General features: G+C 42.5%; 1 protein-coding gene across 5 annotated transcripts in view; it reads left to right on the top strand.

Moving 5' to 3' along the window:
- The window catches only part of rock2a (rho-associated, coiled-coil containing protein kinase 2a), a 318731-nt gene that overhangs the window by 81891 nt on the left and 223012 nt on the right, over nucleotides 1–13828 (top strand). The gene's annotated exons all lie outside the window — the stretch shown is intronic.

Consider the following 13828-nt stretch of genomic DNA (forward strand, 5'->3'; position numbering starts at 1 on the left):
GCTGAGGTTCATTCACTTCTAACTTCTCGATCTCCAGTTCTGTCTCACTCGCAGTCACACCTTCCTGCCCATGACTATTGACCAAATCCGAAGACCCTATATAAAGGGATTTGACTACGTAATAAATGTCCAAGTAACTTTCCAGATCCTTTATGCAGCAGTATCTGCAACCTCCAGTTTGGCCTCCAGCTCAATGACTAAACCAAAGCTGCTCAAGCCACAGAGACTTTGCAGATGTGTTTGCACTGGATTGCCCCAATGTACAGGAACACTTGTATTCTAAAGTTACAGCATATCACCTGCCCTGCCATCTTTGTGTTAATGAATTTATTTTTCATTTGTAATTAATTAACACGGCCACTCGCAATAACCTTTACTACCCCTTGATAATCTTACAGCAACTAATAAAATCTTCCAATTACTGATAAATTACATGGGTTTTGTAGATAAATTAACAAAATATTCACCCACCAATTACATCTCTTTTCCTGTGATTTATCTCAGAAAGTGGTCACTCCGCTCTGGAGCCACAGGCTGGACTGCATTGGCGAGCTCTGCTCGGTGATGGTTACTGGTTCTGGATCCTCTCTTTCACTGCACTTCTGGGGACACAGCTATCTCTGGAACATGTGTTTAGCAGTCCATTTGGACATGACTGCTTCAGTATCTGAGAAATCGCGAATGGCGCTGAGCATTGTGCAGTCAATATTCCCACATCTGACTTCTGATGGAAGGGAGGTAATTGATGAAGCAGCTGAAGATGGTTGGGCCTTGGATACGACCCTGAGGAACTCCTGTAGTGATGACTTGGAGCTGAGGTGAGTGGCCTCCAGCTACCACAACCATCTTTCTTTGTGACAGGTATGATTCCAACCAATGGAGAGATCCCCCTCTGATCCCCATTGATTCCAGTTTTGTTAGGACTCCTTGTTGCCATACTCAGTCAAATGTTTCTCTGATGTCACGGGCAGTTACTCTCTCTTCTGTGGAGTTTAGCTCTTTTGTCTGTGTTGTACCAAGGCTTTAATAAAGCCAGGAGCTGAGTGACACTGGCGGAACCTAAACTGAGCGTCCGTGAGGAGGTTATTGCTGAGTAAGTGCCTCTTGATAGAACTATTGCTGACCCCTTCCAACACTTTACCGATGACCAAGAATAGATTGATAGGTTTGTAATTGGCTTGGTTGGATTGTCTTGTTTCATGTGTAGAGGACATACCCAGGCAATTTTCCACATTACTGGATAGATAAGTGTTGCAGCTGTACTGAAACAGCTTGGCTGGGGGTGCAACAAGTTCTGGAACACAAGTCCAGTACCATTGCCTGGAGTATTGTCAGGGCCCATAGTCATTGCAGTATTCAGTGCAGAGCATTGTGGGCTATCAGCAGCAGAGTTTTATTCAACCACAATCTGTAAGCTAATGGCTGGTAAATATCTGGCTCTATAATTGCCATCAAGCTGGGATTAACTCTGGTTCAATGAAGGGTGCAGGATGGCATGCTACGAGCAGCACCAGGAATACTTAAAAATTAGGTGTCAACCTGGTGAAGCTACATCTCTGGACTATTTGCATGTCAAACAGTTAAAGTAGCACGTGATGCAGCTACCAGGAAATCAGATCTAACTCTGCAGTACTGCCACATCCAGTCATGAATGGTGGTGGACAGTTAGACACCAACAGGAGAGGGAAACTCCACAAATTGCCCCATCTCCAATGATGGGGAGTTTGGGTTCAGCTGGGGCCACTCAGTTCCTGACCGCATCATAGTCTTGGTCCAAACACAAACAAGTGCGAAAGATGAGGTTGAAGCATTTGCAACCATCTTCAGCCAGAGCTACTGGGTAGATGGTCCATCTTGGCTGCCTCCTGATGTCCCCAGCATCATGGATGCCAGTCTTTCAGCCAATTGATTTACTCCATTTGATATCAGGGATAGCTGAAGGCACTGGATGTAACAAACGCTATGGGCCTTGACAGCATTCTGGCAATAGTACTGAAGAGTTGTGCTTCAGAACTAGCTGCACCCTTCGCCAAGCTGTTCTAGTACAGCTACAACATTGGCATCTACAAGACAATGTTGAAAATTGCTCAGGTGTCACCTGTCCACAAAGGCCAGGATAAATCCACTCCGGCCCATGATTGCCCTATCACTCTCCATCATTCCCGGCTGGGTCACTGTCTGTGCGGAGTCTGCACGTCCTCCCCGTGTGTGCGTGGGTTTCCTCCGTGTGCTCCGGTTTCCTCCCACAGTCCAAAGATGTGCGGGTTAGGTGGATTGGCCATGCTAAATTGCCCATAGTGTCCTAAAAAGTAAGGTTAAGGGGGGGGTTGTTGGGTTACGGGTATAGAGTGGATACGTGGGTTTGGGTAGGGTGATCATTGCTCGGCACAACATCGAGGGCCGAAGGGCCTGTTCTGTGCTGTACTGTTCTATGTTCTATGTTCTATCAGCAACCTGATGGAAAGGGTCGTGGACAGTGCTAACAAGTGGCACTTGGTCAGCAAGAACATGGTCACTGATGCTTAGTTTTGGTTCAGCTGGGGCCACTCAGTTCCTGACTGCATCATAGTCTTGGTCCAAACACAGACAAACAAGGTGAACTTGAGGTAAAGCGAGAATGACTGCGCTTGACATAATGTCAGCTTTTGACTGAGTGTGGCAGAAAGGAGTCCGAGTAAAATTGAAGTCCATGGCACGTGGGAAGCAATCTCTTCATTGGTTGGAGTAATATCTCGCACAGTAAAGATGGCTGTTAGCGGTCAATCAATCATCTTAGTTCCAGGACATCACTGCAGGAATTCCTTAGGGTAGTGCCTGAGTTCCAATCATCTTCAGCTGCTTCAACAATGATCTTTCCTCTGCAAGATCAGATAGAAGTGAGGATGTTTGCTGTTTGCCAATTGTTCAGCACCATTTTCAGCTCCTCTGATATTGAAACTGTCAGTGTCTACAGGCAGCAAGACCTAGACAATATTCAACCATGGGCTGACAAGTGGCAAGTAACATTCATGCGAGACAAAATGCTGGTAATGAGCACCTTCAACATGCGAGAATCAAACCATCTCTCCTTGACATTCAATGGCATTACCAGTACTGAAACCCCCACTATCATAATCATCCGCATGGGACTACCATTGAACAAAAACTGAACTGGACTAACTATATAAATACATTGGCTACATGAGCAGGTTAGACTTCTCATGACTCCCCAAAGCCTGTCCTTTATGTTCAGGGGCAAGTCAGGAATGTGATGGAATACTCTCCACTTGCCTGGATGAGTGTAGATTCAAGAAACTCGACACCATTCAGGGGCACCAATCAGCTTGCTTGGTTGGTGCCCCATCCACCACCTTGAACATTCAATCGCTCTACCACTGATGCACAGTGGCAGCAGTCTGCACCTTGTACAAGATGTACTGCTGCAACTTTGACAGCACCGTGAAACCCATGATCTTTAACACCTAGAAGGACAAGTGCAACAGATGCATGGGGACATAGCTATCCGAACTTGGATCTATGTTGCTATTCTTTTGCAGTCACTGGGTCAAAATCCTGAAATTCCCTTCCTAACAGCCTTGTGGATGTTCTTGTCACACATGGAGTGAATGGTTCAAGAAAGATCAAAAAAGTGACCACCTCAAGGGTAATTGGGCGTGGGCAATAAATTTTGGTCTAGCTAGTGACAACTGCGTTCCGTGAATGAATAAATATACAAAAGATCCATTAGCTTTTTTGATTGTCTTTTGTATATGTGCTAGTTTTTAATGATTTGCATACCTGGTACCTCTAAACTCTTCGGTTTCGGTTTTTCACCATTTTTTTGGAAATGCTGCAATATGCCTTTGTTAGCTCCAAAGTGAATAGCTTCACATTTGCCCACATTGACCTCCAATGCCCATAGTTTTATCCACTTGCCGGACCTATTTTATGTCTTTTTGTAACTTTCTACTCTTATCTGCGCTACTTATGGTCCCGCCAAGCCTCGTGCCAACTGCAAACTTGGATATGCAATTCTCTTGTTCTATCCAAATTATTATTAGATGTGATGATTAGATTAGATTTAGATTCATTGTTGCGTATTCTGAGATGCAATGAAAAGTATTGTTCTGCATACAGTCCAGGCAGATCGCTCCATGACTTGAGAAAGATAAAACATACAAACATAGACAGTGGGCGAAGTAAACGGTATAGAGTGCTACAGAGAAAGATCAGTTCAGTCCATAAGGTCAGTTCAGATCGTAAGAGGGTCATTCAGGAGTCTGGTAACAGAGGGAACGAGGCTGTTTTTGAATCTACGGATGTGTGTTCTCAAAATTTTGTATCTTCTGCCCGGTGGAAGAAGTTGGAAGAGAGAATAACCCGGGTGGGTTTGATTATGCTGCCCGCTTTCCTAAAACACTTAACTTTTTCATTTCTCATTTTATGCACTCAATTCCCTACATTATGCCTCCATTCCAAGCCAATTTGCAACTCAAAAGGCTATGTAAAATTTTGTGCACCCTCATATTTGCTAATTTCTAACGCGGAACCATACTGAATTCCTTTCCAGATAACCTCCATAGATGGTTCTTTTTCTGCCTCAAAATTAAACTAAATTGGATGAAGTCAGTATATACTTTGCAGTAGGGACGTAACTTTGTGAGAAATCTAAAGGGAGTAAAGTTAGAACTAATTTTAAGAGCATTTGTTATTTCCAGTACACTTTAAAAAAAAAACAGTGAGTAGAAAGTAGATTATTTACGTAACTTATCAATATTTATTTATGCTGAGTAGGGAACAAAATAAAGTTGTACCTAGTCATTTTCTATAGATCTGACACATGGCTGGGCATTCCACCACAAATTCAAATTTTTGTGCATATTTACTGGCAGTTATGGAAATTAAGAATTTGATCTTGCTCTCTGCTTTTAAGACTCAATTGTTGCCAACCCAAGATCATGGAGGCCTCTCTGAGCAGAAAGAGGGCATGACTTATTTCTGAAAATCCCAGACTGTTCGCACTTTTTTTTAGTTCTCCTGGTTTCACACATTTGAATTTCATTGGCAAGAGTTTATTTTTGTGGATTAAATCCACCAATAGTAAATTGAAAGCCAAATTTTGCAACACTCCAGGCTTTAAATTTGGAAAAGAATACATTGGAATCAAGACATAAGAAACCAAATTTGCAGGGGCAAGGACTGGGGCATTTGGAACTTGCACTACATTGGCCCTGAGTGCTGTGGATCCTCGAGCTTTGGGTCTGAAACATTATGAAGTAGTGTGTTGGGCCTCAAATGAGTTAAAGTTGATACTGGGGCAGTGCAGCAGAGCGAGAGGGCTTGATACTGGTGACAGGAGGGAGGATGGGGGCGCCGATCAGTCATACGAGGAAAGTATTTGGGTTGAGTGTAGAAGTAATTTTTTTTAAAAGAACACTTTCTTATTCATATATGTGGGTTTATCAATTAAATTGATTTGCGCAGGGGAAGAAGTCAGTCAGGTCTACTTTCCAATTTGAAATCAAATTTGCTTTATTGTTACATAAGTTAATACTTGAAATGAATTTATTATCTCGGACTATAACCTCCTGGCTCTCCCAACACTGCATTTGGAGGGTACCCCAATAACGCGTTTGGGAATCTCTCTCCCGCTCTCGCTCCCACTCCCGCCTTAGCTCTCTCCAACTAGTGCTGTAGAAAAAGGCTTGTCCTCCCTCACTGCACTCCATTTGCGCCATGCCGCTGCTGGAGGGGACGTGCTTCCCTGTACCTAAATCACCCGGCCTCAGTGAGGCAAGTCCTTCTGGATGATGGCCCATAATATCTAAATTCTCCTGCACTCTAGTGTTTTTTCATAGAATTTACAGTGCAGAAGGAGGCCATTCGGCCCATCGAGTCTGCACCGGCTCCTGGAAAGAGCACCCTACCTAAGGTCAACACCTCCACCCTATCCCCATAACACAGTAACCCCACCCAACACTAAGGGCAATTTTGGTCACTAAGGGTAATTTATCATGGCCAATCCACCTAACCTGCACATCTTTGGACTGTGGGAGGAAACCGGAGCACCCGGAGGAAACCCACGCACACACGGGGAGGATGTGCAAACTCCACACAGACAGTGACCCAAGCCGGAATCGAACCTGGGACCCTGGAGCTGTGAAGCGATTGTGCTATCCACAATGCTACCGTGCTGCCTCTTTTAATCTCTCCATGCTTCAGTTACACCTTCTTAGACCTGGAATTCAGTAAAGAATTTCATTATGTGAAGAATTCGAAATTGTTGATTTCTAAACTCGCATCAATGGATGAAATATTTTGGACAATTAAAACTCAAGAATATGTACAAAGTGATTTTGTTCCTGCTGCTCCCACCTGCCAAAAGCACACTTGCCAATTTTAATTTAGGTATTATCTCGCTATTGACCCTGAGGTTGTTTGGATGCTGTATTCCACGAAACAAAACATACGTTTCCACAGTTAAATATATTTTGCTGATTGCTACAAGAAGTTTATAAATATAAGTGTTTCACCGTGTAATGATTTTGTGTGCAAGAACCAATTCTTGGTGGAATATTGGCCTAGAATTTGCTGTGGCGTTGGTAAAATTGTCAATGTTCGTTGCCATTCCTTCACTGAAACTGATAATTTGTGAGCATTATAGATACAAACACACACAAATCCGGAAATTGTTTTCAGTGAGTTTGTGCTCCTCCATGAAGTGCGGTGTAGAAGTTCTCATAAACTGCAATCTCCACTGCAGTCATGATTAGCTTAAACTTTCACTTTTGTGCTGTTATGTTAGTCTTGTAGCCACAGTATTTGTGGCTGGTCCAGTCACATCGGGTATGGAGGGATTTCCTTATGAGGAGAGGCTGAGTCAATTGGGCCTGTACTCCAAGTTTAGAAGAATGTGAGACAACCTGATTGAAACATTGGATTCTCAGGGGCTTGACAGGGTAGATGCTGAGAGTTTGTTTCCTCGTGTGGGAGAGCCTCGGACTAGAAGGCATCATCTCAGTAAGTGTTCTTCCATTTAAGGCAGAGATGAGGAATTTCTTTCCTGAGGGTAGTGAATTTATGGAATTCTTTACTGCAGAGGGTTGTAGAAGCTGGGCCATTAAGTATATTTAAGGCTGAGATAGATTTTTATTTAGTAAGGGAACCAATGTTTTTAGGGATAAGGCAGGATATTAGCGTTGAGGATTATGATATCAGACCGATCATGATTTAATTGAATAACAGAGCAGACTTCATGGATCGAACGGCCTATTTCTCTGCTCCTATGTCTTATGATATTGTTTCTGGACAGTGGTAACACCCAAAATGTTGATGGGTCATTCCGTGATGGTAGTTTTGTTGAATGTCAAAGGGGAGTTGTTTGGGCTCTCTTCTTGGGAAAAGATCTCTACTTGGCACTTGGATGGGTATGTCATTTGACATTTACCAGCCCAAACCTTAAATTTGTCCAGATCTTGATGCATGTGGACATGACTGCTTCAGTAGCTGAGCAGTTGCGAATGGCATTGAAAACCATGCAACCATCAGTGAACACCCACACTTCTGACCTTCTACTGGAGGGAAGGCCATTGAAGCAGCTAACGTGGTTGGGCCAAGGATGCTATATCCTGAGAAATCTTTTGCAGCAATGTCCTGCAAGTAAGATAAATGTCCTCTTCCAACAGCCACAATTGACTAAGGATTCGAGTGACTGAAACATTATTTCCTAGTGGCAATTGCTTAAGCACTGAAAATGTGGTTGGGTGGTGGGGTTGCAATGTTATGTGCAGGGAAGTCTACAAATAATGAGCCATAGCTTTGGTTTTAGTTTAAATTGCTCCAAAGTAATCGCCTTTTAAAAGTCATGGTTTTTGAAATCAGCGTTAACTATACACATAATATAAATTGTATCCTGCTAAATTACCCCCTCAGCCTAATTTCTCTTAAGTTGTCCACGTGTGTCATTTCTGAGCATTATGCCCTACTTGCTTGGAATTTAATGTCGTTTAAAACCTTGCAGTCCAATTGTCACCTCTTCCAGCATTCAGATTTACAACAACTTTTATTGCAATTGCCACTAATTGTAATGTTATGTTTTGGTTGCAATGAGTGCTTGGTGGACATTGTATTTCTATAAATAATGTAACTAGATTTTCAATAATACAGCAACACATGATTTGAGACGTAAGATATATGTGCATTAAGATGTATGTGCATTACGACTTGTGTTACTTCGAATCTGGCCAATTACCGCCCTATCAGCGTACACTCAATTATCAGTAAAGTGACGGAGGAAGTCATCAACAGTGTTATCAAGTGAGACTACTCAGCAATAACCTGCTCGCTGATGTTCAGTTTGGGATCTGCCAAGGTCATCCAGCTCCTGACCTCATGACAGCCTTGGTTCAAACATGGACAAAAGAGCTGAACTCCAGAGGTGAGGTGTAAGTGACTGCCCTTGACATCAAGGCAACATAAGGTTGAGCATGGCATCAAAGAGCCCTGGCAAAACTGGAGTCAATGGGAATCGGGGGGAAAATCCTCCGTTGGTTAGTCATACCTAGCACAAAGGAAGATGGTTGTAGTGGTTAAACATAAGTCATCTCAGTCCTAGCACATCACTGCAGGAGTTCATCGGGGTAGTGTCCTCGGCCCAACCATCTTCAACTGCTTCATCAATGATGTTCCTTCCAACATGAGGTCAGATGTGGGGATGTTCGCATTTCCAGTATTTTGCATGTAATTTAAGGTTAAGGAGAAATTTGATTAAAATTGTTCAAAATCCTGAAGAGTTTTGATTCAGTTTATAGGACTAAAATGCTGAGCAAATGCTTTTATGCAATTCTTCTTCTAATTTGTACGTTTGTAAATTAAAAATGCTTGTGGTTCTCTCAAACAATGATTTAGGAACAAGGCAGAGGCCAAACTATAGAACAAACTATAGGCCTTGACACCTACTAAGCATACGTCACAGAAATAGGTCATTCAGCCCATTATGTCTGTGCAAGCTCTTTGAAAGAACTACCCAGTTAGTCCCTCACTTCTGCTCTTTCTGATAGTTTTGACAATAGCTTTGTAAGATTATTTCCAGTGGCACGATGACTGGAAGCCAGAAGATTTGACATAACCAAAATTTAAGAGTACCCAATCATTTTTTCCAATTAAGAGACAATTTAGCCTGCCAATCCACCTACCCTGCACATCTTTAGGTTGTTGGGGTGAGATTTACGCACATATGGGGAGAATGTGCAAACTCCACACGGACAGTGACCAGGAGCCGGGATCGAACCCGGGTGCTAAGCATTGTGAGACTGCAGTTCTTAACCACTGAGCCACCATGCCGCCCAACCAAAGGACAAAGAAAAGTACAGCGCAGGAACAGGCCCTTCGGCCCTCCAAGCCTGCGCCGACCATGCTGCCAATCTAAACTAAAATCTGCTACGCTTCCAGGGTCCGTATCCCTGTATTCCGATCCTATTCATGTATTTGTCAAGATGCCCCTTAAATGGCACTATTGTCCCTGCTTCCACCACCTCCTCCGGCAGCGAGTTCCAGGCACCCACGACCCTCTGTGTATAAAAACTTGCCTCGTACATCTCCTCTAAACCATGCCCCTCGCACCTTAAACCTATGCCCACTAGTAATTGACCCTTGCACCCTGGGAAAAAGTCTCTGACTATCCACTCTGTCTCTGTCCCTCATAATTTTGTAGACCTCTATCAGGTCGCTCCTTAACCTCCTTTGTTCCAGTGAGAACAAATCAAGTTTATTCAACCTCTCCTCATTGCTAATGCCCTCCATACCAGGCAACATCCTGGTAAATTTCTTCTGCACTCTGTCTAAAGCCTCCACATCCTTCTGATAGTGCGGCAACCAGAATTGAACACTATACTCCAAATGTGACCTGACTAAGGTTCTATATAGCTACAGCATGACTGGTTGGGTCACTGTCTGTGCAGAGTCTGCACATTCTCCCCGTGTCTGCGTGGGTTTCTTCCCGGTGCTCTGGTTTCCTCCCACAAGTCCCAAAAGATGTGGTGTTAGGTGAATTAGCATTCTGAATTCTCCTTCAGTGTACCTGACCAGATGCCGCAGTGTGGCGATTAGAAGATTTTCACAGCAACTTCATTGCAGTGTTAATGTAATCCTACTTGTTGAGAGGGGGGGGGGGGGGGGGGTGTTTAGCAGCGATACCTCTTAAAACTGAATAGTTTGCACGCCACTAGAGTAGATTTACATAAGTTACTTTATTCAGGATTGAGATGAATTATAGGAAGAGTACCGAGTAATCATTATTAACCATTAAACATGTATTTTTTAGGACATAGCAGTAATAAGTAATCAATAGTGAAACAATCCAGGGTGCTGGTTCTGTTGTTCTGTATCTCACAAACAAGCAGCACAGGATGCTGAGATTGTACATAGCTGTCAGGATGAGGATCCTGGCATCAGTCATGGGTTGCTTGTGATTCTATTGGGTGAAGTTTAAACATTGCTTGAAATTCTCTTGGTTAAGTTTAAACATAGCAACTTCAGGGATTGGATCGCGTCCAACTGGGAAGGACTATTGATTTTTGAAAGTTGTATATGAGCTGAGTTGTGTCTTTGTTCTGTAGAAGTACCTTGGCAGCTATCCAGGTCTTGTCTCTCATGTACATGAATGCAAGCTTGTAGGAAATTAAATGTCTTCAGATTATTGATGTGTCTGCTGCTCTTTGAACTGAGTTGAGCCACAGGAGAAAAGCCCACGTGGAAGCCGACTCAATACACAGGCCTTGAAACCGCTCCTACACTTGTGACACTAATAAAGATTATTATTAAAAGTAATTCGGTAATAACTTTTAATGGGAATTGAATAAATAGGAAAAAGGCTTGCAAGATTATCAGAAAGAGCAGGAGCATGGGTAGTTCTTTCAAAAAACCTGCACAGACACAACAGGTGGAATGGCCTATTTCTGTGCAGTGTTGCTTCGGTATCGAGGCAAATAGCTCCTTCTGTAGTTTGACCTCTACCGTTTTCCACAAACATCGTTTGAAAGAACCACAAGCATATTTAAAAAAACGTACAAACATACAAATTAGAAGAATAATTGAATAAAAGCATTTGCTCAGCATTTTAGTCCTACAAATATTATTACACCTGCTTAGTTATATTAGGTGAGCTATTAAATAGAAATCATGTGTTTCATTTTGCAAGACAATCTTTTCATCCTATTTTGAGGAATTGTCCTCGTTACATTTCAGGTTCCATTGAAGTGTGTTTGGTTAATTATATGAACGTTGCTTCAGAATACCTGAAAAAAAATTACACTTCGCTCAAATGCTGCATTGTCACCAGGCTTCATAATGTACTGATAGGAATAATCCATCGGCAAAAGTCAATGTAAGGGAATAAAAATGTTTTAATGTTGTCTGTATACTTTATGATAATTTATTACTTCAAATTGCTCCACTGCTGTCACTTGTGGATCTGTAACTGACGGTATTTCACCCAAATGCTCCGTGCTCTCTGTGACTGCTGAAGTTTGCAGTCATTAAATTTATAATTATTCTGGTGGATGCTTTCAGGTGACTTGTATGTTGCACAAAAGTTTCACTCCTGCTGAGATTTTGTATCTATCTGGTGCTGTTATGCTTTTGATCTTGCACAAGTATCTACTTGGATTCAGTGATGTCAGTCTGGTTGTGATTTGCACTGCTATGATCTGCTTGAATGGTACCGGGACCCAGATGCCCAATAGTGATTTGCATTGATCTCTGTTTTGTAAGCTTGTGTACTCCTTCAATCTCTGTCAAGGCAAAGTAAACACTTGGTTTGACTTCATTTGGCTCATTCTGATTTATTCAAAACTAAAAATCCAGAACACTGAATACTGTACTTAGGACATACAGTACAATCTTTGTTTGGTAACTGTTGGAAAATAATAAAGATGACATATTTCAGCTATCTTCTTGAAGTCTTATTATAAGTGATGAACCATACTGTTGTAACTATCTCTCCGCTACCTGCCCTAATGAGCAGGGTAAAGGTTTCTCTGATGTCTTGAGGTACTGGATGACTTTTGTAACACGAGGCATTGCTAACAAATAGGCCATTGTTGTGTCATTTCTTCAAAACAATGACCTGTTCTAGATTTAAAATACCACTTGACTGCTGCTAGATTTAGTTCTCTATTGTCTGGAGCAGTGAGCTGCTCTCGTCATGCTTTTTGTAACGACTGCATTTGTGGATATCTAAGCAAGTTTCAATCAGTTTGGAGATGGTGGGGTGATACCCCGATGAATTCATGCTTCAACCGTACTGTTGTAACAATAATAATAAGGATTGATTTTACACACTTTATATTGTGTTGCTATTTTCCATTCACTCACTATACTTCGCTGCAGAAATAATCCTGCTGTGCTTGGGCGACTCTGCTATTCTTTCACTTGAGGTCAGAGACTCTTTGTTGTTGTTGCTGCCTCCAGTTCAGTGGTTGACACAGCGGTGTCCATATTTGCCCTGCTGCTGAAAACTCTGAGAGCTTATGGGGGGGATCCTTTTTGTGCACCAACAGACCAACACATTTGTGATTGTAAGCAATGCTATTAGTAGAGAATAATATTACCAGGAACTTAACACCATGAATTATTTACTAAAATCCCATTGGTGTTATCATTTTCGTTATTTAATTAAACAGTGGATAAATTTCACAACTCTACTTGGACCCATGACTTTGCTCATTTTAAAATTAATTCATGGGATGTGGACATTGCTGGCTTGGACAGCATTTATTGCTGATCCCCAGTTGTCCTTGAAAAGGTGGTGGTAAGCGTCCGCATTGAACTATTGCAATCCATGTATTACAGGTATATGTACAGTGCTATTGGGAAGGGAGTTCTGAATTTTGATACAGTGACGATAAGAATAGTGAAATATTTCCAAGTCAGGATGGTGTGCGACTTGGAAGGGAACTTCCAGGTGCTGGTGTTCCCATGCATCAGCTGCCCTTGTCCTAGATGGTAGAGGACATGGGTTTGGCAGGAGCATTGGTGAGTTCCCACAGTGCATCTTGTCAATGGCACACACTGCTGATGGTGGAGGAGTGAATGATGGTGGATGGACTGCCAATCAAGTGGGTTGCTTTGTCGTGGATGGTGTTGAGCTTCTTGAGTGTTATTGTAGTTATCCAGGAAAGTGGAGAGTATTCCATCACACTCTTGACTTGCGCCTTGTGGATAGGCTTTGGGGAGTCAGGTGAACTACTACAGGATTTCTACCCCCTGGCCTGCTTGGTATTTGTATGGCTAGTCCAGTTTAGTTTCTGGTCAATGGTAATCCCTAGGGTGTTGATAGTGGGGGATTCAGTGATCGTAATGCCGCTGAATATCATGGGGCGATGGTTAGGTTCTCTTCTGTTGGTGATAATCATTGCCCGGCACTTGTGTGGCCCAAATGTTACTTGCCACGTCTTGTCGATCCAAGCCTGGAAATTGTCCTGGTCTTGCTATATATGTGCATGGACTGCTTCAGTATCTGAACTGTGCAATTCTCTTTTTTAAAAAATAATTTTTATTCAAATTTTCACAAAAAAGAAAACAGTAACAGAAAATTCTAAGAACAACCCCCCCCCCCCCCCCCCCCCCCCCCCCCCCCAAAATCCATATATACAAAAGAGAAAGAATAAATAAACGCCCGTCGTTGGCAAAGATTCAACCCGAAACAAAAACAAAGACCCCCCCCGGGTCTGAACTGTGCAATTCTCACTGAACATCTTCCCTTTTTATCTGATGGAAGAAAGGTCATTGATAAAAATCGCTGGGCATTAAAAATTATGGACACTACTGTGAGAGACCCCTGCAGTGAAGT

Source organism: Scyliorhinus canicula, chromosome 6, assembly GCF_902713615.1.
Source record: "Scyliorhinus canicula chromosome 6, sScyCan1.1, whole genome shotgun sequence".
Lineage (NCBI taxonomy): Eukaryota > Metazoa > Chordata > Chondrichthyes > Carcharhiniformes > Scyliorhinidae > Scyliorhinus > Scyliorhinus canicula.